General features: G+C 39.8%; 1 protein-coding gene across 1 annotated transcript in view; it reads left to right on the forward strand.

Moving 5' to 3' along the window:
- Nucleotides 1-4345: 4345 nt before the first annotated feature.
- orb2 overlaps nt 4346-25329 on the forward strand; it is a 1372010-nt gene continuing 1351026 nt past the window's right edge. Inside the window, 1 exon segment of the mRNA XM_065224014.1 lies at nt 4346-4744. The gene's annotated coding sequence lies outside the window, so the exon portion shown is untranslated.

Genomic DNA, 25329 nt, shown 5'->3' on the forward strand with positions numbered 1-25329 from the left:
TTGAGATGTGCTGATGGTGTTGACATTGCACACAGATACATCAACACACTACAAACACTATTTGCTTCGTTCCCTTGGCCGTGGGTAAAAGACTTCTCTTCTTCCTGCTTGATCCGGATCTATTCGCCGTTCAAGGGAGCTCCACTGCGCCGACGGGAAGTTGGAAATATCCTCGCGCTCCTCCAGCGTTAGTCCACTGCATCCTTCATGCGCAGCTGATTTGAAATTCGATTTCGTTTTGGCCGAGTGATCAGTTTCTTCGATTGAAAAAATGGCTAAAGAAAAGAGTTATACGGTCAAAAATGTTCAAGAGGCTGTTCTTTTAGCAAGAAATAAATCACTTACCGCGTATTAGGCACAGAAAAGGTACATTATTCTGAAAACGACACTTCACGCAAAAAATATGGGAAGCCACGGCAAGAAATATGGAAAGGAAATAGTGTTGAGTGTTGATTTGGAGAATCAGCTAGCGGATTGGGTTTGTTTATGCACTGCTTCTGGCTGTGCCAAGACGGCCAAAAAGATCTGGGAAGCTGCTAAATACCTTGCGTCACTAGTTGGGCGTAAATTTAACACTCCGAATACGCCGACTACGAAGCCTCCGAAAAACGTGTAACGGCAAGTTTGCAATGTCAATTGTGGTACCTTTAGAATTCCTAGGGTTTGTAGATGATTTTTAATGCAAAAAAATTGAAAATAAAGTCGTCTACAGTTTTTAAAAAAGCCAAAAGAGTTGTTACACGTTTTTTTGAAAAGTGTGTTTGTAGGGTTTTGCAAGTGGCGCAAGATCTGTAATTTAGATTAATAGGCACAAATGTTCATAATTAGCCAGAAAACAGTCATGGTTTCTATATATAGATCCTGGAGACAACGGAACGGTCCTCAAAAAATCCGGAACATCCTTAAAAGTGGTCAATCCATGAACCTGATCCTAGACCTCTGCGGATTTTTTTGATAACATCAGGAACTGGAATCACTTTTACAGATTTTCGGTATCTTCCTATGGCCATCCAGATCCATGTTTTTGTCACGACCACAAATATCACAGTTCCTAATGTTTTTGTAAAAAAAACTGCGGAGCTATAGGATCAGTTTCATTGATTGACCTCTTTTACGGATGTTCTGGACTTACCAGAGGATGGCCCCATGGCCATTTGGGTCCATGTTTATGTCATGACTCCAAATTCTTTCTTATAACGCAGTTCCACATGCTTTAAAAAAAAAAACGTAGAACTCAGGATCGAGTTTCGAGGATTGACCATTTTAAAAGATGTTCTGGATCTTGCGGATCACAATCCCATGGCCTTCTAGGTACATGTTTATTTCACGACTCCAAATTAATTTATATATGACAGTTCCAAGTGTTTTCGAAAAACCGTGGAGCTCTAGGATCAGTTCCATACATTGACCACTTTTATGGATTTTTCGGATCTTCCGGAGGACATCATGTTTATGTCACGATCCCAAATTCATTCTAATATCACAGTTAGTAACGTTTTCAAGAAAACCACGGAGCTCTAGGATCAGTTTCGTGAATTTTCCACTTTCGCAGATGTTTCGGATCTTCCGGAGGACGGTCTCATGGCCATCAAGGTCCATGTTTATGTCACGATCATTGTTCGGAAAAACTCAAAAACTCAAATCTCATGCATGAGTTTATGCGCCTATGAGTTTTGCCTTCCAAAATTTAACGTAGCAAAAATCACCGATGAGTTTTCAGGTTCAAAAATTCATTTATGTATATGTTGGCGCTTATAATTGTTATTACTACTGTTTGTGAGAGGGGTTGGAAAACTAACACAACATGCATAAGCATGCTATCGATTGACTTTAGAGAGGATTTCATGAGCTTAAAGCTGGAATGATTTTTTGGCGTTGTGGGTGTGAGTGCGTGAATATGCATGAGAATCTCAAGTGTGAATTTTGTTTGCCGCATTCGCACGCGAGTTTACTCTCACAAGGCGGCTCAATGAATGAGATTTGAGAATGATTTTCGGAACACTGGCACGATCCCAAATTCATTATATCATCTCAGTTCTTAGTGTTTTTCAAAAACTTGCTTAACTCTAGGATCAGTTTCATGGATTGACCACTTTTACGGATTTTCCGAATCTTCCAGAGGATGTCACAACCCCAAATTGCTTCTATCATCACAGTTCCTAATGTTAAAAAAATGCGGAGCTCTAGGATCAGGATCGTGGATTTACTACTTTTACGGATGTTCCTAATGTTAAAAAAAACGTGGAGCTCTAGGATCAGTTTCATGAATTGTCCACTTTTACGGATGTTCCGGATCTTCCGGAGGATGGTCTCATGGCCATCCAGGTACATGTTTATGTCACGACCCCAAATATTTTTTTTATATCACAGTTCTTAATGTTTTCAAAAAAAACCGCAGAGCTCTAGGATCAGGTTCATGGATTGACCACTTTTACGGATGTTCCGGATTTTTTGAAGACCGTTCCGTTGTCTAAAGGATCCATATATAGGAACCATGACTGTTTTCTGGCTAATTATGAACATTTGTGCCCATTAATCTAAATTACAGATCTTGCGCCGCTTGCAAAACCCTACAAACACACTTAAAAAAAAAAACGTGTAACAACTCTTTTGGCTTTTTAAAAAAGTAGACGAATCTATTTTCAATTTTTTTGCAATAAAAATAATCAAAAAACCCTAGGAATTCTAAAGGTACCACAATTTTTGAAATTCATTAAGAAATGGCTAAGTTATGACATTGCAAACTTGCCGTTACACGTTTTTCGGAGGCATCGTAATCGGAGTGTTAAAGGAGGAATTCCATCCTCAGGTTGGCTGAAAGGGTAACCACCGATTTCCGAACTACCACGAAAGCGCTCAAAGAATCTGTTAATATGAATTTACATTAAGCACTTCTCATACACCTTCTATGCGTAAATTAATTTGAAATAAAATGTTAACAAACTAAAAACTGCTAACTGAAACATATTTCTGAAAAGAAAAGAAAAAACTCATAGGAGAAAAAAGAACTATAAAACCGGAATTAAGTTCTGATATTCTGTCATTTTAAGCCCCTAAATTCCCCGGGGGCACCCAAAACATGCCCGGAAGTGGCCAATGTGGTCCAAGGCACTGCATTTTGTTATTGATCTTGTTATCGAATGATAGGTTTTATTCCTTCCATGTCAAAATTAGGTCCATGTTCCATATACCCTGGAACTTTTTCCGGCCATATCTCCGGAACCAGTTGACCGATTCCAAAAATATTCGATAGCTTTGAATGGGACCACAATACCTATAGTTTGACGTTCAAAAATTTCCAAATCGCGTCACTGTTTTTCCGAGAACATGAGCCATAAACAAAGTTTTTGAACAAATATGGGCTAAACAAGCATTTGCAAAAATAGGTCCAACCATCATCATTTTTTAGGTCTAACCAAGATCAGCATAGGTCCAACCAAAATCATAATTCTTTGCTGAATAAAAACCTTTTATAAAATCATTTGTTCATAATATTTAACTTTTTATGTTATTATTAGAAACAAGAAAGATAGATCTTTCCCCTAATCACGCATTTTTTATAATTATATGTTGAATTCATAAAACAAATACGACATGAATGTTGACGTTGTGTGAAACCGGCCTAATTAGGTCCAACCATCATCAGTTACCCTAGTCCGTTTAAATTTGGTGCACACCATACCGAAAAAAATACTCCTTTTTCTCCAACTGTCACCTTCATTCAGCCGCCCCCGACTGAAATTTCCTTTGAAATTTGAGCCGCCCATTTCGAAAGAAATATTCGAAAATCGAAATGCCACAGCCATGTTTCGCTGTATTGGTTTGTTTTCCACTCACCGCACGTCATTTTCTGCAACCAACAAGCGACCGACGGTGTTCCTGATTTCACACGAATGCAAACAACCTGGGCTCTCTCAGTAGCGCTGCCTTCTGATAAGGAGCAGCTGATTGCCATGCGCACGCGTCACTCACTCTCTCGCTCTCCCACGACGGGCAGCATGTTTGTGCACTCATTTTCCAACAACCCTCTCTCGCACCCAATCTCGGAGGAACCGTTTTTCCGCGTGTGTGGAAATGCAAGTTGACGTTTGGTTGGGTTCTTGTGGGGGATAAATTAATGGCGGTCACTGCTGTTGGCGAACTGTGAGCGAAGGAGAGGATTTTTTTTGTTGGTATCTCACCAGAGCACACAGAGAGCAGGTTGTTGTACGACGATGATGTTAATGATGATAATGATGACGTTGGTGGTGGTGGTGGTGGAAAATTTGCTCTCTCCGGTATACACTAGCTCGCGGAAAACCCGTCTGTGTGTCTGTCGTTCTGTTTTGCGGATTAGAGCAGCAAATTTTGCTCGGTCGTCTCGAGTTGCATCCACATCCAGAAGCCCTGTGATAATTAACGGTGTTCGCGGTCGGATCGAAGTGAATTGTCTTGTGCGTGGAGTTACTGTGCGTGCGGATTTATCTGCCCGTCGGACCGGGTTCGGAAGTTTTCCATCTGCGGAGTATCCTTGCCCTAGAAAGTCGAAGCAAACCGTTCCAATTGGTGGAAGAGTTTTTTTTCCTTCCCGTATCGCCTACTAGGTTGTCAAGCCAAGCAGGCAAGGGGTGCCCCAACAGGAGCACCACACACGGAGGAAATCTGCTCGCAGTGACACAGTGTGTTGTGAATTTTGAACTAGTGTTGGTGAAAATCCGGAGTTGCTACGTGAAAGGACCTTCCTGGGGCTCCAGAAGACCCGTGAGTGAGTGATCCAGCGTATGTAAACCAATAATAATAAGAAGAAATGTGCTTATCAGTGCTTCTGTTATCATCCTTCCGGTGGTGTCCATCCTCGTTCGTTGCGAAAGCTGTTGCTACCTATGCGAGAGTACATTGTGTAGGCAATCGAGCGTATCTACGTCATAGCTGTATACGATAAACACATGCCTAGACTACAGCTTGTCTAGCGAGTCCCGGGGAAGGGGCAACTCTTGTCAACCCCATTTGTCCCCGTGGCTCCAACCGTCATCATCGAGTGAACCGCGAGATAGACAAGTGCGTAAACACCAATACAGTGGTGTCAGGTGTTGCCAACACGCAGACACCTTGAAGCAAACCAAAACACACGGATTTTCGGGGTCGCCGTAACAATTGCTCATCGCGGGGCCAACCTGGAAGTGCATGTTTTGATGCTGCTTTTTGACGTTTGCCACTGCCTTGGAAACCACTGCAGCTAATTGTCATAATTGTTACGAAACGTCGGCTCTTCCGGGGAGGGATTTGACCTCGAACCTTTTGCAGGCGACAATCGGATTTGGCTATAAATAGCCAAGAATTTACATATGGACAGAAGAATGTGACCAGCTAAGCAACTGCCAATCAACCGCGGGAATGGGATACATAACTTTGCGGACAATCTGCCTTGCTCTAGGAAACAGAAGTGGCAGCAGCCAGTCGCCGTCATCATCATCATCGTCGTCGACGGTTGTGTGAGTGAGTGAGTGAATGGGGAAATCAGTTTTCATACGGTTGGATTTTCCGCTGCGGTTAGGTTGGTAGCGCCGATGATTGTATGAGAATATTCAGTGTATTCACTCACCTATACACCGACAGGGGCAGGTTTTCCACGGGATGTGTATTGGATTCTTGTTCGACGCCGTCGTCTAGAGGGGATTTGCAAATACAAGCGGCGCATGAAGGGTGTATTGGTTTGTATTTATGTTTACAAATTTTGACAATTTGGAAAACTTGTTTTCTCGTCGTTTCTTGCTTCTGTCTGGTTGAGGGATTTTGGCATGGCTGTCGAATGCGTATTCGGGATTTGGATTCGGTGAAATTCTTGGTCTATTTTTGATAATGTTCTTATGGTAATCTGATACGATGAGGTGCAAAATTGGAGATCGTTGGTGCAGCTTTTATGGTTTAAGATCGCTGGAACATTCTAGACCGATGATTAAGCAATAAGCTGATGTGAAGTCAAGATCCCTCTACATTGCGTTTTGTTGTTGTTGTGGCTATTGTTGAATTATGGGGGGGCAATGCATTGTGTTGCAAATATTACTTAGGATAAGTGTCCCACATTTTGAAATTTGCAAAACTAGCATCGCATTATAAACCTGGCAACGTCTTTACAATTGAAAGGAATAGGATGAAACGTTATTTCAACCATTTTTAGGGTTTTTATCTAATTTATGTCCTACTTAGCACAACCCGCACTTTACTTCTTTTTTTTTGAACGGGTTTGAACAAAACATGGAATATTTCTGTCAAAGATCACTTCTACATTTATTCACCTTTCCATACGTGCCGTTGGATTTGATAAAGAGACACACATTTTTGAGATATTGTTAAAAATCTAACACTGCTTCTTGATTCCAAATTCGCCCTACAAGTTTCAATTCCGTTCAAACGCATTGAAACGCTATTGGATTTTCTTCGTCCTACGGATAAACGTAAAAAAAAATGGGATTCGCTAGGAGCACTTCTTTTGTTTTGAAAACAATGAGCGTAAATATTCATGTAATGTGCTCTAATAGGATTTATGTTGTAGCTAATGAAACCTTTTATTGATTTGTGCAAGGTGAAATCATTGATATTATTGATCTTTTCTGATCGATTACGACGAAGTAGCGCTCTACTTTAATTAAACTTAGTAATTTGTATCGATGACCGATACTTATTTCGACTACAATGTGCAGTCATTCCCACTAAGGCCGGAACAAAACACAAGTTGTTCTTTTGTCACTGGATGCTCACATCAGTCAAGGGGGAGGTGGGGAATAAAAAATAAACAAAAAAAAAGGTAAAACATTCAAAATTCCTTTTACATCACATCGAAACCGTATAATTCAAACGTTTAAGTTACTTCTTAGGCTGCGCTTTAGCCTTATATTTCTTTGACACTAATGCGCATAAGTTGTTGTATGCTTTGAAGGAAGAACATTGGTAATAATGTAGATGATCTTAGCTTTGATCTTAGCAACTGATATTTGGGTTTTGATAAATTCCGAGTAAGCCATCAATCGGAATACCACAAACGTAATAGTTCTTATCAAAAAAAAGTTCTGTTTTCAAATATAACATGGCAGAACAGGAAACAAAAATTGATATGAAAATCTTTACCTTTTTTGTGAACTTAAACCCAGTTTTCTCAACAATTGCGTGCTTCATTTTTTTTACTAAGACGTATCGACTCAGGACAGCTGTTTCTCTGATACCGCCCATTGGATTCTGCACAACTTCTTAACTTTTCGTTGTGCTGCAGACCAAATTTTCTTGACGCAGTCAACAGAGCTCTTCCATCTTTCTTAAGGTGCCGTTATATTTTGCCCAGCATCTTTCGATAGGGCGCAGTTCAGGGCAGTTTGGGGGATTTTGGAATTTTTCGACAAAATCGACTTTTTCCTTCTTGAGCATTCCCAACGTAGCAGAAGCATAGTGAGCAGATGTCAGATCCAGCCAAAACAATGGAGGATCCGTATGCTTTCGGTAGATGGGTAGAAGTCGTTTTGTGATGCATTCTTTTCTGTCATTTTCACCATTGATTGTGCCCGTTGGGAAATACGAAGCACTTTTCAAGCCACAGCACAGTGGCCGGAAGTCGGACAAAACCTCAAAAATTGACTTCATTATTTTATTTTTCTTATATTTTTCTCTCGATATAGATACTTCAACTAAGAAAATCCCAAATTTTCAAGTCATTTGGTCAAAAATTGAGTCTTGGGGATTTTTTCAAAGTTTGTGTGATAGTTTTTCAATTTTTATTCTCTTTATTTTATGAGCTTTCTTCATGAGCTCGTTGTAAAACATTGGAAAATTTGGATAATCTGACAATACTGTAGGTGTGTTTGGGCATAAATAACCAAAACATTTAAAGGTTTGTTTGAAATCCATTCGCAAAATTATAGTGTTTTTCCAGCGTGCAAAAATATTGATTTATATGCAATTTTGGAGAAATACTTAGTATTAAGGAGAGCCAGTACTTTTACAGGAAACATCAGAAAACGATGCCATATCCCGGATCTGACGCGAAATTTTGTCTAGTTTTTGGGTATATAGACCACTATTTTCGTATTTTTGCGCAAAGCGCGAAATTTTTTTTTTATCAAGTCACTATGGAAACGCATGGTTGAGGAGGAAGCAAAATATTTTGAAGATTGTATTTTATCTTAACATCAACGAATCAAAAATATCTCCAAATGACAAAATAACAAGCGATCAACGAACCGAATAATAACGCTATGTCAGAAGTGGAAAGCAATAATGATAAAATCTTCTTCGTTCTTTTTCATGACAAGCAGCCCGTGCGACACAACTCACTCGGGGCGGTAGAAGGAAATTGTTGGCAAGCTGCTTCACGAAGTAAATCCGAAGATGATACACGTGTGTTAATGGGATTTTTTTTTTGTTATGTCTTTTCTCGATTCATATCAAGCTTTGTCCTCATCCGTGTATATTGCAACAAAGCAGGCAAGCAATATATCATTATCCTTCTACCACTCGGATCGAGCTATGTTACATAGCAAGTTTGTCATGGTAGTCGTAGCAACCGTTTTGTCTGTATCGTTGGTTGCTTTATGTGTGTGGATTCGCTGCTTAACATAAATAAAATTACCATCTGAATACTGACTATTTAGTGTAATCCTTATTCTGGTAGGTAAATGGCCGTCAATAAACCACGTGGTCTTAGGGGGGAGGGAAGGTGGGAGGGGCAGAGGGGGAGGGGGTCATGACCACGGCCCTAACAAATTTTAGAATTTTCCTACGGACAAAAGACCACAAGGAGGTGAGTGTTACATATTAGGTAAAAAAAAACAGTAAGGTTGAGAGGAGGAGAGTGATGACTAAATAAGAATGATTTAGCCTTTATTTGTTAAGACATTTATTTTTGGAGAGGTTTTATTCCAGAAAAAAGTGATTTGAGAGTTTTGATAAACAGTCTGAGTAGCGTTTAAACAATCAATTACCTAATCAATTTAAGACACCAAAAAATTATTTAAATTTAACTTTTATTTCTATAAACAAACATTTATTAAACAAACTAACATTTATTCATCGCAATCTTCAACTATCAACAAATCTTGCACCTCTTTAGGCAATTCATCTGCCACTACCGTTTGCCCATGGCGATGACTTGAAACAATGGGATCGGATGCAACAAGCAATCCACAACATATATCTTTCATTGTTTGCTTGCATGAACCTTTCCACGCGTGATGCTCTCTTAGCTGCCTAATTTCTTTATTCATTGCTTCCTGGGCTTCTTCGGACATACGACCAATGGGAAGCAATGTGTTATTTATTATTTGATACCGATGGACAAGCAACTTATGGAGCGTTGTAGGCATATTATACCATCCATATAAAGAAGCATAGCGTTTGTAAAACATATGTGAAGGCCGACTTCAAACAGATCCCCGGCAACCTGTTTTTCACGGCCAAGGATAAGTTCAGCGTTTCGGAGTATGTCCGCACTCAGAAGATGTCCAAATTTGCGAAGAAATTCCTGGTTTGGCAAGCCATCTGCACGTGCGGGAAGCGGAGTGCACCTTTCGTGACCCAGGACACGATGAACGGACAGGTGTACATAAAAGAGTGCCTCCAGAAGCGGCTGCTTCCTCTCCTGAAGGCCCACAACGTCCCAACAATCTTCTGGCCGGATTTGGCCTCATGCCACTACTCCAAGGACGTGCTGAAGTGGTATGCGGACAATAAGGTCAATTTCGTGCCGAAAATGTTCAACCCTCCCAACACTCCGGAGCTCCGCCCCATCGAGAAGTACTGGGCGATTATGAAGCAGCACCTTCTTAAACGACCTAAGGTAGTGAAGACAGTCTAGGAACTGAAGAAAGTATGGGTTTACATGCAAAAAACGGTTGATTCACAGGTTGTGCAGAATCTTATGGCCGGGGTTAAGGCCAAGGTGCGGGCATTTGCGTATGGACTGTAAATAAAATACGAGTAAAATGGTAAAATGAAGTTTAATAGTTATTTCTCAATCTCTGAAAATTTGATGGCAATCGGATGAAAACTCGAATTTTGCGAATCAATTTTGTGTGTGGCAATTTCATCGTGGACACCCTTTAGCAAAGGTAGCATCTCTGAGAAGATTTTGTATTGGTGATGGCGTTATCAGTCTTTCCATCAATCATAGTTAACATAAGATCAAATGTGATTAACACCTTGATGCCTGAAATTTCTAATTCGAATGGTTCTAAATTAGAAATTTGGTCATTCATGCGCTCAAATTCTTGTTTTGTTAACTCGACAGTTTCTTTTGCAAATTTCAATGAAACAGGGCGACAATATCGCGTAGAGGTCGATCGAGGGTTATCCCAAACTACTTTCCGGTCGGGTAATTAATCTTAATGGTACCACCGATGTTAAAAAAATGTGAGCGTCAGAGCAGCTAGGATCCATAAATTTTTGCTTGTATTCGTTAAAACCAGAACTTCCATCACAGCCCCATTTTAGTAAAAGGCCGAAATCGTTGAAACCTTCACGAACTAGATTTTCAAATTTATCTTTAACAAGTACAATCAACCGAGAGCAAGTGTGGTTCAGCAATGCTTGTATTTGAATGTTACATACAGTCTCCGTAATTTCAAAGTGCTCAAGTGAGCACTCATTTTTCGAAGAAGATATTTTTTCATAAGATGGATAAAAATGTTTAACGGGTGCGCGAATGATATTGTATCTTCTTTTCGAAAGTTTTGCGTCGACATATATTGCCAAAGCATGCTCAATCGGAATGCGTGTCGTGCAGGTGCCTTTCTTTAGTAACGAAGCAAATTCCGCATTTCCTTCTGTTTGCAAAGCCATTCCTGCAGCAAATTTCAGTTCTTGCGGAGTAAATGATTTACGCAACACTTCTGTTTTTCGCCGCTTGGTTCGATCACAAACGTCTTCAAAATCTTTTGAAGGACGACCACCTACATTCCGCATTGTTGAAGATGATGTTGCTTCACCAAAAACGACGAACTCTTCTAACCTAATAAATTAAATAAAAGCAAAAAATAATCAACCGTAAAAAACATGAAACAATAACTACAAACCATTGCTCATTGGTCTTCAAAAACTGATCCTTTTTTCGATTCGCACTGTGCCATCTTCGTTGAAACTCCTTAAAAAGCTTGGAAACGATCTCATCACGACCTTCTACCGCACATCCAACATATAGCGACACATATTGGTCGAGAGCTTTGCGTTTCTGCTCTACACGCACATCACTACAGTTCAGAGCACCCTCCAATACGTCTTTTCTTTTTAAGTAAACTTTTTTTTAAATATAAACAAATATTACTTCTAATATAACTAGAAATGTCATTGTGTGTTATCTATACCGTTTTTCTTAGAGCACATTTCCACTAAACCACACAAAGAGTGATTAACAATTTGAAAGTATTTGCTGGAACTCTACTTTTTATCAATATGATCACCGATCACTGATGATTGTTTATCAGCAACTCCGTTCGGTATTGCGAATGTGTATTGACATTTGTTTCACTTTCGACAAGTAAAATGAGATGAGGTATCATCATTCTTTTGTTCGCTGCAGCGCGCTGTATGGTATCTCTTTGACAAGTGAGAAGAAAAGATCAATGTATATTATAGCCCACACTCAGAGGAGCATGTATGAAAGCGTTGAAATGAGATTGGTAAGGGACAGTTCACATTTTGACACTATCTGATCCCATTGTAAATCGTAAAAGAAATGAATCCTTATATAACATCAACTTCAGCATTAACTTAGCTCTGAGTTCGCACCTTAAAAACGTCACGTGATTTATGGACGGTCCTCTGCTCAGCGTTGAAAAATTGCGGCCCGGGAAGTGTACTTGTATCCAATTTAACATACGTCTCGTCGTCCATCAAAATTCACCGGTTCGGTTTTTGAAGGAGAACGTCATACAAGTTCCGTGATCGTATTTTCGAATAAGCTTTCTGTAAATCCGTCCTTTTGGGTGTTTTTTTCTTCTTGTAGGTTCTGATATTGTTACGTTGTTTGATATTCTGCACAGTTCCGACGCTAATGGTCATTTTTTTTTGGCAATTTCACGAACGGAACACGGTTTATGCGATTTCAAAAGGCGTACTGCTGCCAGCTCCTTTTTCTGGTCCGATGCCAGCTTTTTGCGCCCAGATTTCGGTATTACTCTCGATTCACCATGAGCCTGTAACCTGGAGAGACTTGCTGCTGGGGGTCGTTTTTATCATTAAAAGCCGAAGCCGCAAACGATCAGAGCTATCGAAAACGAAAATCTAGGCAAAAATGATGACAAACAGAAAGCTGCAGTAAACATACACTTTTAATTTTTTTTTTTGCTTTGTAGCTTTCCGCTTGACAGTTAATATCATTAATATGTATACTAAAATCTATAATAACTACCATTTTGTGCAATTTTTACACCAAATATTACTTCAGATCAAGTTGTACTTCTCCTAGGTTCAAAGTGTTTATTTCAACCAAATATTTAGGAGGATTCCCACACAATTTTCGAAGGAGAAGTTTTAAGCAGAATTCCAGAGCTATTCTGACATGAAGTCCGTAGACATTGTTAGATTACCTTGGGGGGATTTCTGTGGAGAAGAATGGAAGTTTTGAATTAATTTCTGAAAATTCCTACGTGATTCTAAGGAGATTTGTATGAGAATCGCGAGGAAAATGACACATGAATTTTAAGAAGAATTTCAAGAGAATTATGATGAGAATTCAAAAAGAACAGAGTTCTAAGAGTATTCTGGCGATAATTTCAACCCTAGTGCGAAAGTTTCATCACAGAGCTCAAACAAACTTTATGGCAAAAAAAAAATTGCTAATAATTAGGAAGAAATTCTTTAAAATACTCCAAGGAGATTCTAAATGAAATTTCAAACGATTTATGATGAGAATTTTTTTTTTAAATATCAAAGGTATCAAATTTTCCGAATAGGTTCAAGCTAAGAAGGATTCCAATCAAATTCTTGGAAGGGTTTTCAAGGAAATTTCAAAAAGAATTCAACGGTATTTATCATGCGGAGTGTTTTTTGCTTAATTTTAGAAGAATTTCATGGTAATTCAGAGCAGAATTCCAAGTTAAATCAGGAATACATATCATGAGAATTTTGAATAACGAAAAATTAAAACCCCGAAACAGAATAGTTCAGTTTCGGTTTTTAAAAATATTTGTTTCCAATATCCAGAATCTTCAATATTTAATTTTAAGGCCCATGCACTTTACATTTGAAATTCAAATGACAAAAATCAATTTGAAATTGTGCTAAGTGATTAAATTCTGAAAACAATAAAACGGGAAATTGAAGAAAATTATGCAGCAAATTGAGCAAGACATTCAATTGGTAAATAATCACTCTGTATTAATGGCTAATTCAGAAATTCTGGTGTAAAAATGGAATATGGTATGATTGATTAGTTTTTCCCGGTTCTCTCATCGAATTCCCGGTTTTTCCCGGTATTCCCAGTTTGCTGGCCACCCTGCATTGATAAACAGGTGTCCACTATCTTTAATGAACAGTCCTTAAATCCAAGCCTAATATTCAAAGGAAGCCAAAATCCATCTTGGCTGAACATAAAAAAACTAATTTTAACAAAAATACGTACTTTGGTCGTCAATTTAAACCTGGCTTTGTTTTTATTTTAAAATACTTTTCGAATTACAAACCCGGTTTAACCTACATGTGTGGATTCAGCAAGGTCCATTTTATAAAATCCAATTCTATTTTTCAAAGATCGGAAGGTCGAAATTAAACTTGGCAAAACAGAAAATCAAAGTTTCTATTAAAATACGTACTTTTGTGAATTTAAATTCGGTTTTCTAAAAACTTGAGAAATTCAACCCTCACGTATGGATTCAGCATGTTTCTTTATAGAATACAAGCCTATTTTACCAAGATAGAAACCAAAATTCAGTTTGACAAAACAGAAAAATCAAATTTATTTGAAAATACCTACTTCTGTGAATATTAACTATGTTCGTCCTTCTCGTACGCATTCAGCAAGTTCCATTCTATAAAACCCAAGCACAAATTTCAAGTGATAGAACAGACATCCAACCTGGTATAAAAAATAAAAAAAATAAAATAAATATATACCGTCATGAATGAACTCACAAAGGTCTATGCTATAAAACTAAGAATGTTTTTCAAAGAACGGAGCCAAAATCCAACTTGGTTTACCAAGAAACCCAAATTTCAATAAAAATACGTACTTGACCCAGTTTCTCATCAATTGTGCTTGCTTAAAACCATCAGGTATGAACACACAAAGGTCCATTCTTTAAAATCTCAGCCTAATTTTCAAAGCATGTGAATCTCACAAGAACGAGGAAGGGATCGAGGGAAGCGGAATCTGCGTTAAAAGTTAGGAAAGCTTAGACTAACATTAAATATAATTCAATCACTCGACAGAGAAGTTTGGACTCCTTAAGAAAGATACTGAACCAGTGCAGAAAAGGTTGGACACCGTTTGAAAAATTTAAGCTAAACAAAGTGTCGGTTCACTTTGGAAAACTTTCTACACTTTTAGGAAAGCTAGATGACCTAAACAAGATTGGGTCCTTGCCAAATGCCAAAAATCTGGGGCTCACCTAAGAAAATGTCAAATCCGTTCTGAAAAGTTTGGATTCATTTCGGAAAAGATGAATCAATGCAGGAAACCTTGGATTCATTTAGGAAAGGGATTCGGGATATGTTGGATCACTTCAGGAAAGCTTTGAAGAAAAGGATTGAATAACATAACAGAAAATTTTAGACTCAGTTAGAAAAATGTTGATAACTTATTCGAAAGATTGAACTCACTCCAAAAATGTTCAGTCACAGTTTTGAATCTGTCTTGAAAAATGTAACCTCAATTAGGAATTTCCCGAATCGTTTCTGATTTGGTCTCACTTCCAAAAAATTTAAACCAATTTTGAAAAGATTGGCTTTAGCTCGGAAATTGTTGAATCACTATAGAAAAGAATTGAATCATTAAGTTAAGCAGCATTGCAGCAGGTTTGTAGGTTAAGAAATTTATATAAAATGCAAAAATCGGGTGACTATGGTGGACTGGGCACATCGTAACAATGTCGGAAAGCGACCCAATGAAACAGATTCTTGGTAGCGACCCGACTGGAGCAAGACGAAGATGTGTGCTGTGAACAAGGGGGAACGATCAGATTGAAGGCGGCTTACCTAGTGAGTTGCCAAACAAGATACGAAATGATGTGCGATGAAATCCGTTTTCAACAACTGAAACCGGCTGATCCGATTTCAAGGACCTAGCATGCCATACAGGTCTAGTACCAATTTATGTAAATATTCTGTAAAAGAACAAGGTGATATTCTACAACATAATAAAATCTAGCAAAGCGAGTATCCATACCCAAATATATTAGCGATACTCGAGAACAAAGGAACGAACCTGTACTTTTTATCGTCTGATCCATTTCCTAGACGAGTGTGTCGACGGGAAGCCAAATCGGAGCAGCTCCAGGAGTCCGTGATGTTCCGTGATTTTGTCGTACGACGCTTTTCAAACGCGAATGCTGTTCTACCCGACTTGGTTACAAATAAAAGTTTGTAAACAACAACGTTACAACAATTAATCACTATTGAATCTACACTTCGACACGAGATGCAAGAGTTAAAGCACGAGATCACACCGCCATGAAATCTTTTGACACTTTGTACTTTCTCCTATTGTCACCATTATTGCCTACGCATTTGACAAATACAAAAACAGCTCCTATCAAGTACATTGGAAAGTAATACCTACAGTCTAAAAATCCTCGAGTCATTGTTATAAATACAGTAAGGGTCCGATTTTGGCAACACATTCCCAATATCTTTAATTTACTTGTGTTTTGCAATTAATTACGTATGCGGATTTGAAAACGATGAACAAATGATGTGTGGGCACTTTGTATTCGCGGCATTTCTGCAGAATCTGCCGAATCGCGAAAATTTGGTCCGTGGTAGCGGGGGCACCCATGGATCCCTCCTGGTATTGCCCCACGATTTCTCTTGCAAATGGTGACAGGCGGTGGCATAGAATTTGGGATAGTACTTTGTAGGCGGAGCTCAGCAGTGTGATCGCGCGGTAGCTGCAGCAATCCTTCCATCCACTCCTTAGGTAATATCTCCTCCTCCCAAATCTTGGAAATTACCCAGTGCAGCACTCTAGCCAGTGCTTCACCACCGTATTTTAATAGCTCACTTGGTAGTTGATCTACACCAGTTGCTTTGTTGTTCTTCAGCCGACCGATCTCCTCCTCAATTTCTTGAAGATCAGGGGCCGGTAGTCTGTCGTTTTCTGCGCGTGCTCCAAGGTCTGTTGATGTGCCAGCTTCGTTTTCTGATGCATCACCGTTGAGGTGCTCGTCATAGTACTGCTTCCACCTCTCAATCACCTTACACTCGTTCGTGAGAAGGTTACCGTCCAAGTCCTTGCACATATCGGCTTGCGGCACGTAGCCTTTGCGCGAACTATTTAGCTTCTCGTAGAACTACCGTGTGTCGTTTACGCGGTACAGATTTTCCATCGCCTCGCTGACGCTTCTTCCTTCGGAAAACCGAGTTTTGTCTGTTCCGCGCTTGTCTGTATCGCTCCACATTCAATCTCGTGCGGTGTTGCAGCATTCTCGCCCGTGTTGCATTCTTCTCCTCTACTAACAGTTTGCATTCGCCGTCAAACCAGTCAATGCTTCGGTCCAGGATCGCAGTACCTAGTGCCGCTGCAGCAGTACTACCTATGGCGGAACGGATCTTAAAGAGTAGCTGCGCCAAGCTGCTCTTCCGTGGGTAGTCTGGGCAACTCCGGCGTCCCGTAATTGCTCAACGTTGGGTCGCGGCGTTCGACTTCGACGGGTGTTGTGCACCGTCGAGAGTTTTCAGCACATGCATACTGCAACTAGGTAGTCGTCCGAATCTATATTTGCACTGCGATACGTGCGGACGTTGATAATGTTTGAGAAGAATTTCCCATCGATTAGAACGTTATCGATTTGGTTTTTGTCAGGTGATCTCCAGGTGGCTTTGTGGATATCCTTTGGGGGGAAAAAGGTACTTCGAACTACCATACCCCGAGAGGCTGCAAAGTTCACGCATCGTTGGCCGTTGTCGTTCGATACGGCATGCAGCCTGTTTGGCCCGATTGCCGGTCTATACATTGCCTCCCGTGAGCGTTCATGTCGCCGATGACGATTTCGACGTCTCGTCGCGAACAGTCCTCGTAAACCTGCTCCAGCTGCACATAGAACGTCGTCGGGTCTCCCTTCATGTGGACAGTGCACGTTGATGATGCTGTAGTCAAAGAAACGGCCCTTAATCCTCAACTTGCACATCCTTGCGTTGATCGGCTGCCAACCAATCACGCGTTGGCGTATCTTACCCAGCATTACAAAGCCGGTTCCCAGCTCGTTGGTGGTGCCACAGCTTTGGTAGAAAGTAGCCGCTTGATGCCCGCTTTTCCATACCTTTTGTTCCGTCCAGCAAAGCTCCTGCAGAGCTACGACTTCAAAGATGCGTGGTTGAAGTTCGTCATAGATTAATCTATCGCAACCCGGGAAGCCAAGCGATTTGCACTTCCATGTTCCGAGTTTCGTGTGCCGATTCTTCCGATCCGTATTCCTTTCTTCGGTATTTGCAACTTTATATTTTTCCAGGGCGGCTTGTTGGGCCTGCCCCAACCCCCTGTCTCGCCGGGGCACCATCGTGCACAACTCTGTTTAGAGTCCTACGCTGGTACTAGGACGGTGATCAGCCGCTCCTAACATGGAGAACAGACGCCGTTTAAGCCGCACCTCCATGGTTAACAGACGCTCGGGTTTGGTGAACCGTACTATGCACACTTTGAAAAATTCATGTAAACTTAGATGCTCTGAGACTGACATATACGAGCGTCAATTTTGACATTAAATTGAGTCATAATAGACGTAAAATTTAGCTCAATCAAACATACTTTTCGTCAAACACCGAACTTTTCAGTCTCGGAGCACTTAATTTTACATGACATGTTTGTTTACGTCTCGTCCTTTCTGTCAAAGATGGATTCCGTCCCGTGTAAAATTAGGTATTTCTAAGTGTGTGGTTACCACGCCAGTGTTCGCGTCGCACCTCTTCACTTTGCTATTGCCGGACTGGCAGCATTGCCCAGACTACGCCACTCAGCTGTGTCCATGTTTCAGTTGGTAGTCTTTTGTTATCATATGACTCGGGGAGGAATGAGGTAGGAACTTGTGAGTACCAGAACTAGGTATCAGTGTCTGCTTTTATCATTTACCATCACATGCAAGGAGTAGCGCTTCAACCCAGGGTAGATGAATTGCGTTCGTTTTGAATGTCTTCGCTGTGAAGTACGAGCGAAACGAACAAATGAGTTCATTATACATCAACGAATACGCGTTTGTTTATATTCACCACGGCTGATTATCCAACTAAAAATTGTCAAAATCAGAAGCGATCCACAGAAAAAATAAATAATCAAATTCATTTTGGGCAAAATGATTATTTTGAATATTGTCGACTCCACAGCCTAAAATCTCAACACGTTCTACAGGGCTATATTAGTGTAAAATGAAATGAAAATAATCATTTCGCATTTGATCCTCAAAATCATCCCCACCAAGATGAAGATGAATATTGATATTGACAACAACACAGGCGATAATAAACATCCAGCCACGAATGAACAAAAATAAATGTTGACTTCGATACTCAGAGGTTGCCTTGATCAAGAGAATGTGTTTATGTCAAAAATCAAATTCATGCAAGTAGTTGGTCTATCTGTTAAGGTTGTCTTCATTTTCAGCTAAGTTGAGTGTGGAAGGAATTAAAGAGCCTGAATTTATAAAGAGGCGACATTTTGTCTATTTGACAGGTCTTCTGCTCGATTGGAATGACTTTTCCTATGACTTTGACAGACAATCGATTGTTCCAATTTTGACGTGTCGTCTCTTTATAAATTCAGGCTCTTTAGAAGGAATGATTTTCATCAGCACTGACTAGGTATTCCGCTCCTTCCAACTCACCATTTTGTAACCCAATATATCGTGTAAACTGATATCAAATTATGATTTCACTTTAATGTTGATATCAAAATTTGATTTCGATTTACCGTCGTTTTGATGATGTACATTGCTCGGGAAGCGTGTCGACTCTCCCCTATGCTTTATAACCACACACTATTACTGGCTTGATTATTGGGCCCCATGCCACGGCTCCAAATTTCATCTTTAAACTCGGGCTTTCGTATCCCCAAAATTCATTCCACGCCCGAAAACTTTCCATTTTTTCCATGCGTCCCAGCAGCTTTCCATACCTTGACCCGCATTCATCCATCAACCTTTCTTGATTGATAGTGTGCCATCCGAATAACAAAAGATCAATCCGATCCGGTCGCTCGGAATGCTTTATCGATTGCCCGAGGCTGAAACTCATAAAAAGTCCCAACAACCCGTCTGCAAATATGAAAGAACTTTTGACGGCGACGACGACGACGACGACGGCCTGACAGACGGCATCACGTTGGAACTTTGGAAACGCGTGCTGACGTCAACGCACAAAGGCCTCTAATTTGGTGTCTCCTCGTCGTGTGCACCGGCACCTTGTGATAGTTACGGAATTGTGATGAGGAGAGGACCACTGCCGTGCTGCGCCAACAGGGCTGATAGCTCTGAGAAGCCGGAGAGGGAAGCTCAGAATGTGGAACGCCAATGAGGCCATCGTCTAGACACGGGACACACTAAAGCCGATTTTCCATGGGTTTCGATCTTTGACTATTTCTTCTTCTTCTTCTTCTTCCTCCCCATCATCATCATCATCATCATCAGTAGGGTGGGGGGATGCGAAAACTATTGAGAAGGGAACTGAAAGCCTATAGAAGCAGAAGCAGCAGCCAGCAGAGCATCGGCAGACAGCGGCAAACCATTCATTATTTTAAATTGAGATGATGGAATTTATTGACAACGAGCCAAGTTTTTCTTGCCAGCATCTACCGCGTTGTTGGTTGGATGGTTTTTTTTTCTCTCCTTCTGCAGCCACTGATTCTAGCGTTCTGGATGTTCATATTTTCCTTTCTCTTTGTAGTGGCGGGTACAGGGTCCTGGAGCTTTGCGAGTTGGGAGGGATGCATGACGTAAAAGTTTTTTTTATCATGCAAGGTGAAGGGACTTCTTGAGAGGGAAGTTTTGAGAAGTAGAATGACATCCATAGAAGTCTAGTTGTTAGGCACGAACATGGACAATTAAATCGGATTTGAGTATGGGGAAGTAGCAAATGCTGATAATGCTGATTAACGAAAATTGGAGTAACCGTTCAAGATTGGACCAGAAATTGATGCCACTATGTTAATCAGCGCCGAGAGACTGTAGACTATGGTATTTCTCAAGATCACAGATTTGAAAAACAACCTTCCATAATTTCCAAGGCTCATGAGATTGGATGATAATTTTTGAAGAACTCATTCCAAGGGAGTTCTGGGAAGACGTGCGAGGAAAACATCATGTGTAATCTGATTTCAATGTAGTCCTGAGAAACTCCAGATTCTATGTGAAACCTGAATACCAAGGTAATTCTGAGTAGAATTCAATGCTGTGGTTATGGGCAGGGATTGGGTGCTACTCATTTTTTCGCGATTAAAACACACGCGAGACTGCACTTTCATTACCAAAGAGACGTGAAAGAGCATTTTAAATCATGCAGCGCATTATCGCATATTATCGTTCTTCTTGTGTTGGAGAGCTGTCACTTCAACGGTGTTGACTCTCTTGCTCTCTCACTTTTGCTTCTCTGAGAGTGTGATTTTCCTATAGCTCTAGCGCTGTAGGATAGCTAGCATACAAGGTAACTTTTATGCGCCTTTACTTAATTTATTTATGAAGCGTTAGCAGACGGGTGGTTAAGTCGCGGGCTCCGTATTATCAGCATTCTTGGTTCGATGCCAGTCTGCTCCGTTTTAAAGCAATTCATATCAAACTTTTCTGGCTAAAAAGCATAAGGCAATCTTATGAATATCGAATCGGCTGGTTCTTAAATATTCTATTGGAAAAAGGTGCTATTTTACAGACGAAGGTTTTGGTTCTTCAGAGCCGTTCCAAAATGTGTATATATTTAATTACAATAAAATTAATTAATTCAAATAGGTTTTCGCACTACTTTTTCGTTGCCGTTTTATGTGCTTAAAACCATAAAAACAAAACTTTTTCAGATTAATTTCAATTGATGTTGAAATATTTGCGCTGGACAATGGACAATTTAAGGGGTAAGATGAAGTGAAGTGGAGTACGACGAAGTGGTGCAGAGCCCTATTCTCCCAAAGATTATTATAGTTTAAAGATTGATACTTGAAAATATAGTGGACTGTGTTTTATGCATAAATACAATGGATCTATGTTCTCTACAATTTTTTATCCCACAGTGACCTAAAATTGCTTCTTCAAAATAAATTAAAATAAAATTACAAATCAATCTTACAAAAGATCTGCGTTAAGAAAAACATCAAAATTGGTATTTTGCCATGCTATTGAACACCATACAGCCACTGCAACATATATTATATGAGTGTCAACATATTCTAACGTTTGTAGTCTTTCCTGTAATTCTCTAATGTCGTTTTCGTTTTTGCGGTGTAGCACTGGTGTAGTGTAAGCAGGAATAAGCGCGAGTCTTTGACAACTCAACATCATTTGTTTGTAAACAAAGGTGCACCCTATATCTACACCCTAAAATATTTCGGTGTACGGCAGTGTAGCACCGGTGTAGCTACACCGCAAAAACGAAAACGACATAAGCCACGCCTTCCCCGATTGAACAGTGCTTCTTCCATCATAACACCGTACACTAATCGATTGTGCTATACGCAATTAGCACGTGTGAAATTCAAGTACTCTCTCCTAGGTATGAAATCTCTCTCTTCTTTGTCTCTTTCTCCTTCCAAATATAAGAGACGAACTCCCGTATTTGAGAGTAGCACTAGTGTTTTTGCACCACTTTGAGTTTTTAGTCGATCCCTGGTTGTGTGTACTCGCGGGTAGTCAACGACTACTTAGCTCAAAACCATACAAAAATTTACTAAATATGTAACATACAGCAATCCAATCCAATGAATAGCGTTTCTGATATACGTTTTCAGGTGGAAATTGAAAAAAAAAAACGGTGTATTTTAAACGGCAAGTTCAGGGAAAAGCTATCAAATCGTAAAGTTTTAAATGGCTTCAGCCCTCTGGTAAACACATTCAGGAAAAAATTGAAAACAATGTTTATTTTGAAATAGCTACTCCCCTGATAAACACGTCCTGGAAAAAAAAGTTATATTTGAAATAGGCGCAGGTGAGCATTTTTAAAATGACTGAAATCGTTCAATTTGAAGTGTCCCTGGTAGATAAGATTACGGAAAAACTTAAATTTAAAATGTATTTCACTCCCGGTAAACATGATCCAAGAAAACTTGAAAAATATTGTTAAATTTTAAATGGCCTGCCCCTGGCAAATACGGTAAATTTGAAGCGACCTGTGCCCCTGATCGGGAAAATAATAGGAAAAATGTTAAATAGTACCACTGAACTGTTTGCAAGTTCATCCGATCGAGGTTAAACACTTGGTGGCATAAGATAGAAATTTTGACATGATGATGCTTTCAAAATTCTTTCACGGTGAGGTATGGGATTGAAGTTTGGAATCATATCAAATCACTTCGGAAAGTACTGAATCACTTAAGAATAATTCGGAATCACTTAGAAAAGTACTGAATCGCTTCAATACAGTTTGAAATCACGTCGGAAAGTAGATCATCACTACAGAAAAGTTCTTAATCATTTCAGAAAGTACTGAATCTCTTCAGAAAAGTTTGCACTCACATCGCATTTCAAAATACTGATTCACTTCGGAATGTATTGTATCACTTAAGAAATGCTCATCGTCGCCCACTGGTCACCACGAATCTAGAACCACACTACCGTTCATACTGGCGACATCGCTCTGATGAGACAACGAAACCCTATCCCCAAGTTCCTCCGCTTTTCCTATCCTACCACAATGTACTCCTCTAACCTCGGGTAAGTCGCGAGGATTCGGCCCAACTCCTACTAGACATTGAATTAAAAGAACTTTGTTACAAACAGGAACAAAGAATTATTGGCTCCGTAAAGCTAACGCGATTGAGCCTTACAAATAAACGAACTAGATAAAAAAAACTTCAGAAATGTTCTGAATCATTTCTGAATGTACCGAATCGATTCAGATCAGTTTGGAATCACTTTAGAAATGTTAAGAATCACTTCACAAAGTACTGAATAACTTCATAAAAGATTGGAAACGCTTCAGAAAAAATCAAAATCTCTTAGGAAAGTACTGAATCATTGCGGAAAGTTCACTTCGGAAATAATTGAATCACTTAGGAATGTACTCAATCACTTCAGACATGTTCGGAATCACTTCGAAAAATACCGAATATCTTCAGGCATGTTCGGAATTGCTTTGGCAAAGTACTGAACTGCCGCTCATGGCAAGTCCGTCCCATAGCACAAACGACCAAGCCGAGAACAACGCGTTTAAAGTTTGCTTCTTAAGTAACTTTGCTGTTTTCCCAAATTTTCCAGAACAAAATTGTTCAGTTCATCATAGTTAAGAAAATATGGGAAATTGGCTACCATCTCCATTGAAAAAAACAGTTTTGACAAAAACGCAAATGGGATCGACTTGCGATGAGCGGCAGTGAATAACTTCATAAAATTTGGAATCACTTCAGAAAAGTTAAGAATCACTCCGGAAAATATTAAATCACTTTCGAAAGAGCTGAATCACTCTAGGAAAGTTTGAAATCGCTTCAGAAAATTTTGGATGTCGTAAAGTATTGAACCATCCCAGAAAGTTTTTAATCATTTCCGCAAGACCGGAATCACTTCGAAAATAATTGAATCAGTTATGAATGCACTGAATCACTTCAGAAATGTTAGGAATAACTTCAACACTTCAATCGCTTCAGAAAGAACATAATCACTTGAGAAAAATGCGAATTCACTCCAAAAACTACTGAATCACTACAGGAATGTTTGGAACCATTCCGGAAAGTGCTGAATGATTCCAGATAGTTTGTAATCACTTCTGAAAGAACTGAATCACTTCTGAAAATACTGAATCACTTTAGAAAAACTTGGAAATTCTTGGAAAAGTATTGAATTGCCAACCATTTTGGATTTCAAAATGGCGTCTGGCATCGATTTCCGGTCTGTACACGTCGTCCATTTTCTGGAGAAACCCAAATTGTAGGGTATGTCAAAAATGGTGTCTGGCATAAATTTCCGGCCTCTACACGTCGTTCATTTTCTGGAGAAACCCAAATAGTAGGGTATTTGACAGTTTTTTTTTCTCGAAACAATGGTCGCCATGTTGGATTCCAAACTAGCGTCTGGAATAGCTTTCCAGCATCTACACGTTGTCCCCTTTCCAGAAATACCTATATTGTAGGGTGTTTGATAGTTTTTCTTGAACCGATGGTCACCATCTTGGTTTCCAAAATGGCGTTTGGCAACGGTTTCCGGTCTCTACACGTCGTCCCCTTTCGGACAATAGCTATATTGTAGGGTATTTGACAGTTTTTCTTGAATCGATGGTCACCATCTTGGTTTCTAAACTGGCGTCTGGCATCGATTTCCGCCCACTACACGTCGTCCATTTTCTGGAAAAACCCTAATTGTAGGGTATTTGACAGTTATTCTTGAAACGATGGTTGCCATGTTGGATTCCAAACTGGTGTCTGGCATAGATTTCCGGCCTCTACACGTTGTCCTCTTTCCAGAAATACCCATATTGTAGGCTATTTGCTGTTTTTTTTCTTGAAAAATGATCACCATCTTGGTTTTCAAAATGGCGTCTGGCATCGGTTTCCGGTCTCTACATGTCATCTTCTTTCCGAAAATACCCAAATTTTAGGGTAATTGACAGTTTTTCTTGAACCGATGGTCGCCATCTTGGATTTCAAAATGGTGTCTGGCATCGGTTTCTAGCCTCTACACGTCGTTCATTTTCTGGAGAAACCCAAATTATAGGGTATTTGACAGTTTTTCTTGAAACGATGGCCACCATCTTAGATTTTAAAATGGCTTCCGAAATCGATCTACGGCTTCTGAACGTCATCCCTTTTCCGGTCCCTTTTCCCACATTGCACGGCAACATCTTATATGGCCAAGTGTAATGAAAGAGTTCTAAAATAATATGACCACCTTCCGAAAGGACTTGGTCATCTGAACAACTTAGTTAAAGACAGCAACTATATATATGGCCAGGAGCTCGAGATACAGTTTTTACTTGAAGTTAACTTATACATTTACACCGCATAATGAGAGTGTTCTGAACTAATATGACCTTCATCCA

Source organism: Ochlerotatus camptorhynchus, unplaced genomic scaffold, assembly GCF_037179485.1.
Source record: "Ochlerotatus camptorhynchus isolate MF236.1 unplaced genomic scaffold, CSIRO-AGI_Acam_v1.1 ptg000203l, whole genome shotgun sequence".
NCBI lineage: Eukaryota > Metazoa > Arthropoda > Insecta > Diptera > Culicidae > Ochlerotatus > Ochlerotatus camptorhynchus.